Genomic DNA, 15,578 nt, shown 5'->3' on the forward strand with positions numbered 1-15,578 from the left:
AAATAGTCCTGATTTTTTTTTTTCTATATGGAATCATTAATTCTTGATTAGAGGCACGAACTACTTGGAAATGGATGCCGGAAGATAAGAAAATAAAAATACTCCTAATAATGGGCTCTAGGATTATGTACTTAAAACATTTCTCTCTCACCAGCTCATCAGGCGACCAAAAAATTGAAAGCAATTTGCATTGGAAATAGAGAGACATTTTATGATGGTTACACTCTCTGCAGCATTCCGGAAAAGCCAATAAAAGCAATTATTGTGCAGTTGTGTTGCTCATTAGATAATCAGTGTAAACAAATAGCACAGCTCAGAATCAATCACCTGTTTCTCCTAGAAGCAAAGGGAGCTTGGTACATGGAGAAGGAAGAAATATTCTGGACAGGACTGGCTCTTCTGGGTTAGCTTCTGAAAGCAGCTGTTATTTTACATGACATATATGTTTGTTCGCGAGGGTATCAAGATGCCCTCAGTAACACACTGAAGGGCAGAATGAGGGGAAAAGAGAGGCGTGCTCCATTTGTAACTCCTTTATAACAGCCTCCAGAACATAGTAAGCACAGGCAGATATTGGTTATTAGAGCTGAATTAAGATAGTGAAAAATAAAATAATTCCTATCCTTGGAGAACAGTAAAAAGAGGGACAAGAGAGAGTCCTCCAGTCTCAATGCTTGTTACAGTCTAAGTGTCCTTGTGCCCGGGACTCAGGAATTATGTCATTCCCACTATGTGATTGACGCCCCTTTCACAAACACACTAATTAACAGAGCTCCTCCTTCCTAATATAATATCAAAGAATCCTTCAGGGAAAAACAAGGTGATTGTCTTCAACTTTAGCTAACGCATTGTAACAATATTTCTCAACTGGCAGTCATTTTGCCTCTCACCCACTGGTACCATTTAGTAACACCTGGAGATATTGGTTGTTACAACTGAGAAAGGTATTACTGGCATCTAGTAAGTAAAGACCAGGGACGCTGCTAAATATCCTTGAATTGTCAATGAAACTGGAAAGAAAAAATACGTCATCCAATGCACAGGACAGATTCCTTCTAACAGAAAATTATCTATTTCAAAATATTAATTGCTCCAAAGTTGAGGATTGATGCAATAAATAACAGTAGGTAAAATCAGCTGTACATGAAAGATCAGTCCCTGTTGCTGTTTATTTGATTTCCTGACACTCTATAAGAATCTTAAGTTTTCCTTAATAGTTACTAGAAAGAAATCTTAAATAAGATATTGTCTCTCAGGGACAGACCTAACATTAAAAGGAGTGCTTGTTCAGATTGCGCCCCTCTTAGCTCCATAGAATAATGTCCCATTATTGTCATCAACATATATTTTACCAAAGCAAAGTAAAGCCTTTCCTTTTCATCACATGGGTTAAGATACTGTGGCGTAGTTACAGCTATCTTACCACTGAGATCTCTGCCCTACTTCCCCAAGAACTGAATACTTTAATATTTCAAAATCTCAGGGCACAGTGTTGCTGGAGAAAGTTGAAGTGATACTTCATGCATGCTTTCTTCTTCTCTACAACTAAGTAACTGATGTCTTTCACCAAGACAATTGGAATAAAAACTGAAGTAGTCCTTGGATCCTTTGATTCAGTCATTAATTATCTCAAGATACATATTGACCTCAATAGTCATAGGAAGGACTGATGCTGAAGCTCAAGCTCCAATACTCTGGCCAACTGATACAAAGGGCCGATTCACTGGAAAAGACCCTGGTGCTGGGAAAGACTGAAGGCAAAAGCAGAAGGGCGTGACAGAGGATAGGATGGATGGATGCCATCAGAGACTCAATGGACATGAGTTTGAGCAAACTCCAGGAGATAGTGAAGGACAGAGGAGCAGAAAGACTCTCTCCCATCCACTGAATTGTCCAAGCTGGACACATGAGTTTCATCCTTGGCTCCTCCTCTTTGTCATCATAGCCACCTAGTCATTTGTTTGCATGTTTTAACCAATTCTTGATCGTACTTTTCTTAACCCATCTATTTCTATCTCCAGTGCAATGGATTTTTGTGGGTGACCATTTTCCCAGGAATTGCTGGCAACCCTCTCAAATTGGTCTCCCTGTTCCCAATTTCTTTTCTTCTCTAAAATTAGACCCTGTCATTTCTTTATTTAAAAGTTGTTATTAACTATTTTTTTAGAGTCAAATCCAGACTCAGTAACTTGGTCTGCAGTACTCAATCTTCTGATCTTTATATCTCCTGTTTTTTTTCTCTCATTATTTGCATTCTTCTTACTCTACTAACTGAACAATATAACACAATTCACCAGAAGCACACTTGTTTACTTCCAAACCTTTGCCACTATTCCTTCTGCCTGGAGCTCTATTATACTATTATTCAAAAGACTAACACGTATGTATTCTTCAGGACCCACTTTAGAGTTTAATCTGGAAAGCTTTTCTTGATTGATTCCCTAACCCCTCAGATCCTGTGATACGCACACACACACACACCCCTACACACCCTTACCTTATAACTTTGCCTTGCTCAGGTATACCTCACTTTTCCTCTTCAAAGCACTAGGCATTTGTGTCAGTGCCCTGCTGCTCAGTGGTAAAGAATCCGCCTGCTGATACAGGAGATGTGAGTTTCATTACTGGGTTAGGAAGATACCCTAGAGAAGGAATTGGTAACCCACTCCAGTATTCTTGCCTGGGAAATCCCATAGACAGAGGAGCCCGGCAGACTGCAGAGAGTCTGTCTGTGGAACAGAGAAACATGAGCAGTCAAGAATTTCATTCAGAAAAAAAAAAAAAAAAAGGTTTTAAAAGTGTTCACGTTGCAGGGTCTGAGAAATACAAGGGTGGACCAGAATGCCAGGAAAGTAGCTTGCAGGACTCCATGGCTGTGTGATGTCTTACAGCTACACATTCGTGCAGGACCATTTGCTCGGGTCAGAATTTGAAAGTGCCTAGGAAGGGGGATTTCCAGTGGTCATGTATGGATGTGAGAGTTGGACTGTGAACAAAGCTGAGCTCCGAAGAACTGATGCTTTTGAACCGTGGTGTTGGAGAAGACTCTTGAGAGTCCCTTGGACTGCAAGGAGATCCAACTTTGGAAGGAATGATGCTTAAGCTGAAACTCCAGTACTTTGGCCACCTCAAGGGAAGAGTTGACTCATTGGAAAAGACTCTGATGTTGGGAGGGATGGGAGGCAGGAGGACAAAGGGATGACAGAGGATGAGATGGCTGGATGGCATCACTGACTCGATGGATGTGAGTCTGAATGAACTCTGGGAGTTGGTGATGGACAGGGCGTGCTGCGATTCGTGGGGTCGCAAAGAGTCGAACACGACTGAGCGACTGAACTGAACTGAGAAAGGAGGTCTCTGGTGGCTCAAACAGTAAAGAGTCTGCCTACAATGTGGGAAACCCGGGTTTGATCCCTGGGTCAAGAAGATCCCTTGGAGAAGGAAATGGCAACCCACTCTAGCACTCTTGCCTGGAAAATCCCATAGACAGAGGAGCCTGGGAGGCTACAGTCCGTGGGTCACAAAGAGTCAGACACCACTGAGTGACTTCAGTTTCACTTTCAGGAAGGGGGTCGAAGGAGGGTTAGTTTCTGAATGACTCACCTCTAAGCTTGGTGGTCTGTTACTCTTAGTCTTGAAATTGGCCTTAGGATCATAAATAAAAAAGCAGTTTTTAATATAATACAGAAAAAATGAGGAGAAAATTCAGCTTTTAAATTATTTTCTTCTGAGTCAAAAACATCTCTAAAAATTAAAGAAATTTCTGGCCTTTTACTCACAGACATGAATAGATATCTAGGTTCAATTAAGATTTGTGTAAAAAGTAAAGAAGGGGCGAGGACAGAAAGAGTAAGAGAATGGGAAAGAGAGAGAGAGAGAAAGTCTTTTTCCTAAAAGACAACTGAATGGGGTGGGGGGGTGGGGTGGATTCCCTTTCTTAAAAGATAGCTGAATAAAATATACCCTTGCAATGACTTTGAATAGCCCAGGTGGTTCTGGCTCAATAAATATACATTTCCAAGTTATTAGTGATTTGCAAACATGATTCACCTGTGGCTGATTTATGAGCATCAAAACATTGATACATGAATTTGTTCCTGAGTTCCAGCATATCCTACTGAGCCAGGGGACTATTTACAACCCTTTGCATTCTTGTAGGTGTGGGTTGCAGATGTTTCATTTCATTGTTGATAATATGCATTCATAAATATATATGTAGGCAGACACTTGAAAATTTGGAAGCTGTTTTATTATTCAAAATATACTCAATATGCCTCTAACCCTTGTATCTCCACAACATCATTCTTTTTCATTCCTGCCTTTTTTTTTTTTTACATCTATATAATCAGCTTACTTGCATTCTTTTCCCATCTGATCTTGTCTATATTGAACTGAAGATGTTTTTAACCTCTGTGGATCCCAATCTCACTCATTTTCCTTTTCTTCCCCTTAAATTTGTATTCTAAAATGGTATTTAGTTTTATGAAACTCTAGGTAGGAGAGCAGGAAGACATCCTTAGATGGAAATACAGTTTCCTTCATTTACTACCTATATGACATTGACAAGTTATGTAACTTCTCTAAATTTCAGTTTCTTTACTGGTGAAGTGGAGGTAATATGACCTACCACATAAGTTTATTTTAAAATCGTGCAACATGGCCTTCTTTGTTCTACAGAGGATTTTACACCACCAAATAGTTCTCCTTTTTTTTTTTTTTTTCTGTTTGGTACCTGAATTATCTATCCTGTGTCTGAGAATATAGCTGAGTGTGAAAATAGGTAGAGTGTAGCAGATTACGTGGCAGAGATGTGCTCCACAATGATAAACATGACCCAAAAATGTAGTAAGAAAAGGAAGCATAGTTTTATATAACATGGTTTTACTTAACATCTTTTTCTGTTATTCCAGATATGCCAATTCATGAACCTATGACTTTCAGGCCAAAATCTTGTTTTGATTGTGATGATGCATTTTAGAAGGCCAAGGAGAAAATAAAATACCTTTTAAAAGAAATTTTTAAGTGATATAACTTTAATTTCTGTGCACTTCTGTGGGTGCTATCATCTGTAGGATACAAACCTGATATCTTTTAAAATCACTAACAGGGATGACATCTGTTCCATCAAATTTCATTAACTTACATCCTTATGTGTGCTAAAGAAAAAAAAAAAAGGTATGTAACGGATTATTTAATGCAGAATACGCTCCAAACTTCCTTTCATACCTGCCCAAAGTATGTGTGAACATATGTGGAGCCTTCTTCCTTCTCGATGGCTTCCTGAATCCCAGATTTGCCCCAGATTTCTTCCTGGCTAGTCTTTCAGGAAAATAAGAATTGTGGGTACCTGTTAAGTAATCTCCATTTCAAGACCCAATCACTTTCCATACAAACTTTTATTGCAACAGGCCAGCCAGTAAATATTTTAGGATTTGAAAACCCCGAAGTGTTTGTGGCACGTACTCAACTCTGCTACGGTAGCAGAAAATCAGCCATGGATGAAATGGAGACAAATGAGTATGGCTGTGTTGAAATAAAATTTCATGTACAATATTGGCAGAGAGCTGGGTTTGCTCATGGGCCAAGTTTGCAAACCTGGGGTCTAGATCATCTGGGGTTAATTTCTATGATCTAATATTACTCCCTTCAAACAGGTCAACATTAAGGAGCAATATCAAAATGTTGATATCAGAATGCAACTAAGGAAAATGTCCTGTGAGATGAGGGGAACAACAGAAACTCAGACTTTGGCTGCAAAATTGATATCTACAGGCTAAGCACCGTATGGGGGAGGCACTAAGGTGCCCTCAGGTTATCGGTGGTAAAGAACCAATCCTTTTCCAACCCATATGGGTTGGAAAGTATTAAATTATATACTTTGATGACAATGGCAAATTGTTCTGAGAAATTCCTAAATGTTTAATTTCATTTTTGGTATTCTTCTCAGTGTGAACCAGTAGCACCCTGATTAGGACCAGCAGAGGTCCATGGACCATCCTCTGAGGATGCTAAGTGGTGTGTGAAAGGCAAGTGCCTACCTGGATATGTTTCAGCCTTAAAGTCTTCATCATTCATTGTTGTTCAGTCACTAAGTCCTGCACTTCTCCCTGGGATCCCATGGACTGCAGCACACCAGGCTTCCCTGTCCTACACTATCACCCAGAGTTTGCTCGTGTATGGATACTGCATCCTTGAAGCTATCTAGCAATTTCATCCTCTGCCACACCCTTCTCTTTGTGCCTTCGATCTTTCTCAGCATCAGGGTCTTTTCCAGTGACTCAGCTAGCTCGTCTCATCTAGGTGGCTGAAGTATTGGAGCTTCAGCTTCACTATCAGCTCTTCCAATGAATATACAGGGTTGGTATCCTTTAGGATTAACTAGTTCGATCTCTTTGCAGTCCAAAGGACTCTCGAGAGTCTTCTCCAGTCCCACAACTTGAAAACGTGAATTCTTCAGTGCTCAGCCTTCTTTATGGTCCAGCTCTCACATCTGTACATGACTAGTGGATAAACCATAGCTCTGACTCTTCCGACCTTTGTCAGCAAGGTGATGTCTCTGTTTCTTAACATGCTTTCTAGATTTTCATAGCTCTCCTTCCAAGAGCAACTGTCTTTTAGTTTCATGGCTGCTATCAATATCTGTAGTGATTCTGGAGTCCAGGAAACTAAAATCTGTCACTGCTTCTATGTTTTCCTCTTCCATTTGCCATGAAGTGATGAGACCGGACACCATGATCTTCATTTTTTTGAATGCTGAGTTTTAAGCCAGCTTTTCACTCTCCTCTTTCACCCTTGTCAAGGGTCTGTTTAGTTCCTGTTCACTTTCTGCCATGAATGGTATCATCTGCATATCTGAGGTTGTTGATACTTCTCCTGGCAATCTTGATTCTAGCTTGTATTTTATCCAGCATGGCATTCCACATGATATAGTCTGCTTATAAGTTAAATAAGCAGCCTGACAATATATAGTCTTGTCATACTCTTTTCTAAATTTTGAACCAGTCAATTTTTCCATGTCCAGTTCTAACTGTTGCTTCTCAACCTGCACACAGATTTCTCAGGAGGCAGGTAAAGTTGTCTGGTATTCCCATCTCTTGAAGAATTTTCCACAGTTTGTTGTGATCCACACAGTCAAAGGCTTTGGGTACAGCCAAAAAGCAGAAGTAGATGTTTTTCTGGAATTCTCGTGCTTTCTTGATGATCCAACAGATGTTGGTAATTTGATCTCTGGTTCTTCTGCCTTTCTAAATCCAGCTTGAACTTCCGGAAGTTCACAGTTCACGTATTGCTGAAGCCTGGCTTGGGGAATTTTGAGCATTACTTTACTAGCGTGTGAGATGTGTGCAATTGTGCAATAGTTTGAACATTCTTTGGCATCGCCCTTCTTTGGGATTGGAGTGAAAACTGACCTTTTCCAGTCCTGTGGTCATTGCTAAGTTTTCCAAATTTGCTGGTATATTGAGTGCAGCACTTTAATATCATCATCCTTTAGGATTTCAAATAGCTCAGCTGGAATTCCATCCCCTCCACTACCTTTATTTGCAGTAATGCTTCCTGAGGCCCACTTGACCGCACATGCCAGGATGTCTGGCTCTGGGTGAGTAGCCAACCACACCATCATGGTTATTTGTGTCATTAAGACCTTTTTTGTATAGTTCTTCTGTATATTCTTCCCACCTATTCTTAATCTTTTCTGCTTCTGTTAGAGCCTTATGGTTTCTGTCCTTTATTGAGCCCATCCTCACTATGACCCATCTGTCTTGGCTGGCCCTGCACATGGCTCACAGCTTCATTGAGTTCTGCAAGCTGTCTTTATCATACTTGTTCATGAGATTATCTGCTGCGCTCCTGGGAAATAAATGTGCACTTTGCTCTAGCATCCAAGGTCTCACATAATCTCGGTCCAGTCATATCGTTTTGGCAGCATCTTCCTCTCAATCCATGTGGATGACTTCCTGTGCCCAAACACATCTTCTGCCTTTCTAAATCTTGCCTTTGTCTAGACTGTTTCCTAGTTCTTAAGTGCCTAGGTATGTCTGTCCTCAGGATCATTCGAAACTCTTTCCATGAAGTCATATTTCCTTTCCCTTGGATGCAATTTGGCCCTCCACTGGACATTCATAAAACATTGCATGTATTTTCTCAGACTGTCCTTGCTTTAAATAAGATTGTAATGCTCTCTGTACTTGTCTTGTTTGGTTGCTAAGCTGTGTCCAATTCTTTGTGATTCCATGGCTGTAGATGGCCAGCCTCCTCTGTCTGTGGGATTTCCCAGGCAAAAGTACAGGAGTGGGTTGCCATTTCCTTCTACAGAGGATCTTCCTAACCCAGGGATCAGACCAGGCATTGAACTGAGTCTCCTGCATTGGTAGGCAGATTCTTTACCATGAAGCCACTTAGGAAGCCCCTTATTTGTCTTATCCTGAGACTAAATAGTGAGCTTCTAGAGTGTGAGCTCTATCTTATAGATGTGAGAGTATTCCTCAGAGTGCTTAACACAGTGTCTTTTATATGATAAAGGTTAGGTTAGCTCATAAATGAATGACTCTGAACCCACACCATAAACATTCTCGCTTACAGATCTCCTTTGCATGCTTTTAGAAATGCATTCCTCTGCACTTCTGTCCTCTCTGTCTTCCACTTAGGACGAAAATGCTTATCAGCAAGAGAGCTTGCGTACATAAAACCATAGGACACAGCAATCTGCGGTGTCAAAAGAAAACTAAATACACGCATGACTCATTTACAGAATTTGTAAAATGGAGCCTAGAGAATGAAAACGCAACTTTTAGCTAATTTGTACTATTCTGAATGTCACTGTAAAGCACACATTTCATGGAGCAGAACGAAGTCAGCCATGATTAACATTTATTTCAGCCACAAACCAGGGCAACTGTTTGTTTCCACTGTGACCCCTAAGACTTTGCTTGTAAGGATGAAAACTTAACTGGTTACACTGAAAGAAAACACTGCCATTGGTAAGTGAGTAAAATTTTATAATCTCCATCAAAGATACACACTTGCAGAATTATGAAGCCAAGTTGGTATTTACCCTGCCACTGAATATGATTTGAATAATAATGAAAAACTGACAGGGTTAAGCTATATTAGTGACATATGGGGAAAAACAGTCCAAGATCCATTCAGGTGTATTATAATGATCATTGCTATATCTGTAACAAATTAGAAGCTTTATGACCATCTTATCATCCTACATTTTGTTGGTTTGCCTCTATATTTAATACGCTTGTAAATAAGCAAATCTGATGAATGTTTTCTTGCTGTAAGGCTCAAACATTTCATCAATATAAAAGTTCCTTTCAGATAAGAATGCTCACTGTATGGAAGAAGACGGCAGAGAACTAAGATGTGGGGATCACCAGCCTTCCCAGAAATACATCAAAAACTCAACAAGACATGGAACAACTCCTGCAAAGCAACCTCTAGACGACAGCAGAAGACCCCAGGCCTCTGGTGGGTGGGGGCAGGCTAAGCTGCCTGGAATGAGGTAGGAGAAAGGATAGAGACATGAAAAGGGACAAGGCAGAGAAGCTCTGGACAGAGCTTGTGCCCCAAGGGAGGGAGGGAGGTCTAAAACAGCAGGAGTTCCCATGCACAGGAAAGCGCCCTCGCAGGCAGACCCACTGGGGAGCTGCAGAGTCTTGGAAAACCAGGCAAAACAGAGACTTGGCAGAAAAGAGAGAAAGCTGCGCTTCTCAGCTCAAAGACTGTGGCCCCAATCAGCCAGTGGGCATGGGGAACCGAGACAGAAGCCCACAGAAGCCCCAGGGCACAGAGGGCTGTCATGCACATAACCCTCCTGGCTCAGAGAGCAGCCTTAGGGAGCCGAAAGAATACACAAGCCCCACGACAGAGTGCGTGGACCTCTGAAACAAGGGCACACAAGTGGGTGATCTGAAACGAGTGCACACAAGCCCTGAGACGCAGGGGGCGGGCCTGGGAGCTGAGACAAGTGCACCCTAGGGCCTGCGACATAGGGCCAGGCTCAGGGGGCTGCGGGAAGCCCACAGGAGTCTCTGATGCAGAGGGCCCAGTTGGGGAGCTGAGAAAAGATCTACAGAAGCCCCCACCTAGCAAGCTTCAGCTAGCAGAGCAGGGCAGGACTGGGGAACAGAAGCACCGGCAGTGATTCCAGGGACAAGTAGGGGGTGGGCAGCAGTGCAGATATGTTGAGACAGCCACTTTGAAGTTACTGTGAAAATAGACGTGTCTAACACTGCCAACAAAGGTCCGTCTAGTCAAGGTATGGTTTTTTCAGTGGTCATATATGGATGTGAGAGTATGTATGGATGTGAGAGTTGGACTGTGAAGAAAGCTGAGCACCGAAGAATTGATGCTTTTGGATTGTGGTGTTGGAGAAGACTCTTGAGAGTCCCTTGGACTGCAAGGAGATCCAACCAGTCCATTCTAAAGGAAATCAGTCCTGGGTGTTCTTTGGAAGGAATGATGCTAAAGCTAAAACTCCAGTACTTTGGCCACCTCATGCGAAGAGTTGACTCATTGGAAAAGACTCTGATGCTGGGAGGGATTGGGGGCAGGAGGAGAAGGGGATGACAGAGGATGAGATGGCTGGATGGCATCACCGACTTGATGGACGTGAGTCTGAGTGAACTCCCGGAGCTGGTGATGGACAGGGAGGCCTGGCGTGCTGTGATTCATGGGGTCGCAAAGAGTCGGACTCGACTGAGAGACTGAACTGAACACTGCCAGGCCAGAAGGACTGCCCAAAGGCATACTGAAGCCATAGATGCTCCAAAACTTCCTACTGGACACTGCACTGCTCTTCAGAGAGACGAGATAGGGCTTCATCAGGCACAAGTTCCCCCAACCAGGAAAAAATCACAGGACACTAACCCAACCCCATCCAAGGGGGCAGACTCTGCAACCAAGAAGCACTATGACCGTTAGAACTTTTTATTTTTCTCTTATAAATCACACTGTTTATTCCCCCTACGTATTTCTACCTTCAAATTAGCCTTTTGCAGTGCTGTGGAGTTTTCCTCTTTTTCTTGTTAAAAAAAAAAAATTCATTTTAAGATTTTTTTTCCCTTTTTCACTCTTTTTTTTTTTGGTGATTTTTCTGATTTCCTTTTTGATACATGCAAATGCTTTTCTTATAGTTCTTTACTGGATATAGCTATTTCTGAATATATATAAATCTCTCTTTGCAGATGTCTAAATCTTTGCTTTTCTATTTTTTCTTCTTGTTCTCTTTTTTTTTGTCCTCTTATCCACCCCCTTTTCTTTTTTCCCCTCCCTTCTTCTCTTTCATCTCCCTTTTTCCTTAACTCTTTCTTTTGTCACCAAGTTAGCTAAATTGTTGAACTTTTGCTATATGTCCAGTTTGCACTAAGTTTATGCTCAGTTTTCCAGATTGAAAATTAGCTGGCTCTGCTTTTAATTGGTTGATATCACTTTTCATTTCCCTTGTTCATGATATCAATCTCCTGTACTCTTTTCTTTAGAATACTTTGGTTATAACTGTGTATATGGAAGTATGTATATATGTCCCATTATTTCTATAATTACCTGCTTGAGAGGCTAATAGAGTTTTGCCAAGAGAACTCACTGGTCACAGCAAATACCCTCTTCCAACAACACAAGAGAAGACTCTACACATGGACATCACCAGATGGTCAACACCGAAATCAGACTGATTATATTCTTTGCAGCCAAAGATGGGGAAGCTCTACACAGTCAACAAAAACAAGACTGGGAGTTAACTGTGGCTCAGATCATAAACTCCTTATTGCCAAATTCAGACTTAAATGGAAGAAAGCGGGAAAAACCACTAGACCACTCATGTATGACCTAAATCAAATCCCTTATGATTTTACAGTGGAGGTGACAAATAGATTTAAGGGACCAGATGTGATAGATAGAGTATCTGATGAACTATATACAGAGGTTCATGACATTGTTCAGGAGACAGCGAGCAAGACCATCTCCAAGAAAAAGAAATGCAAAAAAGCACAATGGCTGTCTGAGGAGGCCATACAAATAGCTGTGAAAAGAAGACAAATGAAAAGCAAAAGGAGAAAAGGAAAGATATTCCCATCTGAATGCAGAGTTCCAAAGAATAGTAAGGAGAGATAAGAAAGCCTTCCTCAGTGATCAACGCAAAGAAATAGAGGAAAAGAACAACATGGGAAAGACTAAAGATCTCTTCAAGAAAATTAGAGAAACCAAGGGAACATTTCATGCAAAGATGGGCTCAATAAAGGACAGAAATGGTATAGACCTAACAGAAACAGAAGATATTAAGAAGAAGTGGCAAGAATATACAGAAGAACTGTACAAAAAAATATCTTCATGAACCATCTAATCACGGTGGTGTGATCAGTCACCTAGAGCCAGACATCCTGGAATGTGAAGTCAAGTGGGTCTTAGAAAGCATCACTACGAACAAAGCCAGTGGAGGTGATGGAATTCCAGCGGAGCTCTTTCACATCCTGAAAGATGATGCTGTGAAAGTGCTGCACTCAATATGTCAGCAAATTTGGAAAACTCAGCAGTGGGCACAAGACTGGAAAAGATCAGTTTCTATACCAATCTCAAAGAAAGGCAATGCCAAAGAATGTTCAAATGACCACACGATTGCACTCATCTCACATGCTAGGAAAGTAATGCTCAAAATTCTCCAAGACAGGCTTCAGCAATATGTGAACCGTGAACTCCCTGATGTTCAAGCTGGTTTTAGAAAAGGCAGAGGAACCAGAGATCAAATTACCAGCATCCACTGGATCACTGAAAAAGCAAGAGAGTTCCAGAAAAACATCTACTTCTGCTTTTTGTCTGTGCCCAAAGCCTTTGACTGTGTGGATCACAACAAACTGTGGAAAATTCTGAAAGAGATGGGGATACCAGAACACCTTATCTGCCTCTTGAGAAACCTATATGGGTTTGGTCAGGAAACAACAGTTAGTACTGAACATGGAACAACTGGTTTCTAACAAGTTCCAAATAGGTTCCAAATAGGAAATAGACTGGTTCCAAATAGGAAAAGGAATATGTCAAGGCTGTATATTGTCACCCTATTTATTTAACACATATGCAGAGTACATCATGAGACACACTGGGCAGGAAGAAGCACAAGCTGGAATCAAGATTGCCAGGAGAAATATCAATAACCTCAGATATGCAGATGACACCACCCTTATGGCAGAAAATGAAGAAGAACTGAAGAGCCTCTTGATGAAAGTGAAAGAGGAGAGTGAAAGAGTTGGTTTAAGGCTCAACATTCAGAAAACCTAGATCATGCCATCTGGTCCCATCACTTCATCAGAAATAGATGAGGAAACAGTGGAAACAGTGGCTGACTTAATTTTTGGGGGCTCCAAAATCACTGCAGATGGTGACTGCAGCCATGAAATTAAAAGATGTTTACTCCTTGGAAGGAAAGTTATGACCAACCTAGATAGCATATTCAAAAGCAAAGACATTACTTTGCCAACAAAGGTCCATCTAGTCAAGGCTATGTTTTTTACAGTAGTCATGTATGGATGTGAGAGTTGGACTATAAAGAAAGCTGAGCACTGAAGAACTGATGCTTTTGAACTGTGCTGTTGAAGAAGACTCTTGAGAGTCCCTTGGACTACAAGGAGAGCCCAACCAGTCCATCCTAAAGGAGATCAGTCCTGAGTGTTCATTGGAATGACTGATGTTGAAGCTGAAACTCCAATACTTTGGCCACCTGATGCAAAGATCTGACTTATTTGAGAAAACCCTCATGCTGGGAAAGATTGAGGGCAGGAGGAGAAAAGGATGACAGATGAGATGGTCGGATGTCATCATCAATTCAATGGACATGAGTTTGGGTAAATTCCAGGAGTTGGTGGTGGACAGGGAGTTCTGGCGTGCTGCGGTTCATGGGGTCACACAGTTTAAACATGACTGGGTGACTGAACTGAACTGAACCTGCTTGATCTGCTTGATCTCCTCACACTTTAACATTGATAACATAGGCACAAGTCACCCCTAACAATAAGTCAACATAAACAACTCAACCAACCTTTCCCTCCAAAAGCAAAAACCAAAAGTAAGAAGGAATACAACCCTAAAGCCTGGAAAAAGGAGACCTCAAGTGGAGCAACTTAGAAAAAAAGAAAAATTAAAAGACAGAGAAACAAAGCACAAATGTAAGAACAAGGTAGAATTTCACAAGACCAAATAAATGAAGAAGAAATAAGTGATCTACCTGAGAGAGAATTCAGAAGTAAAAATGCTCTGAACTCTTGAAAATAGAATGGAGAAAAATGCAAGAAATATTTAACAAGTTAATACAATCAGCAAGGACATAGAAGAAATAAAGAATAAGTAAACCGAGATGAATAATAAAATTACTGAAATTAAAAATACTCTGCTGCTGCTGCTGCTGCTAAGTCACGTCAGTCGTGTCCAACTCTGTGTGAGCCCATAGACGGCAGCCCACCAGGCTCCCCCGTCCCTGGGATTCTCCAGGCAAGAACACTAGAAGGGACCAATAGAAGAATAACTGAGGGAGAAGAATCGATAAGTGAGCTGGAAGATAGAATGGCAAAAATAACTGCTGAAGAGCAGAATAAGGGGAAAAGAATGAAAAGAATTGACTGTAGCCTCAGAGACCTTTGGGACAATATTAAGTGCACCAACATTTGAGTTATAGGGACTCCAGAGGAAGAAAGGAAAAAAAAAAAAACACTGAGAAAGTTTTTGAAGCAATTATAGTTAAAAACCTCTGCAACGTGGGAAAGGAAATAGTCAATCAAGTCCAACAAGCACAGAGAGTCCCTTATAGGATAAACCCAAGGAGAAACACATTGAGCTTGATTAATGTTTCTAACAAAGATTAAGCACAATGATGTTAAAAGCAGCAAGGGAAAAGCAGCAAGTAACATACAATGCAAAACCCATATGATTAGCAGTGGAACATTCAGCAGACACTCTGCAGGCCAGAAGGGAATAGCAGGATATAGTTAAAGTACTGAAAGAAAAAAAAATATCTATAACCAAGATTACTACACCTGGCAAAGATCGCATTCAAAATTGATGGAGAAATCAAAAGCTTTACAGACAAGCAAAAGTTACAGCCTTACAACAAACACTAACGTGACTCACATAGGCTGGAAGCACAAGAGAAAGGAAGACCTACAAAAACAAACCCGAAAAAACTAAGAAAATGACAACAGGAACATATATATCAATAATCACCTTAAATGTAAACAGATTAGCACCAACCAAAAGATACAGACTGACTGAAGGGATACAAAGTCAAGACTCATATATATGCTGCCCACAAGAGACCTACTTCAGACCTAGAGACACATACAGACTGAAAGTAAAAGGATGGAGAAAGATATTCCATGCGAAAGGAAACCAAAAGAAAGCTGGAGTGGCAATCCTTATTTCAGACAAAATAGACTGTAAAATAATATTATAAGAGACAAAGAAGGACACTACATAATGATCGAGGTCAATCCAAAAAGAAAACACAACGATTGTAAATATTTATGCACCCAACATAGGAGCACCTCAATACAGAAGGGAAACACTAACAGTCATAAGAGGGGAAATCAGCA

This window comes from Capricornis sumatraensis, chromosome 16 (genome assembly GCF_032405125.1).
Source record: "Capricornis sumatraensis isolate serow.1 chromosome 16, serow.2, whole genome shotgun sequence".
Lineage (NCBI taxonomy): Eukaryota > Metazoa > Chordata > Mammalia > Artiodactyla > Bovidae > Capricornis > Capricornis sumatraensis.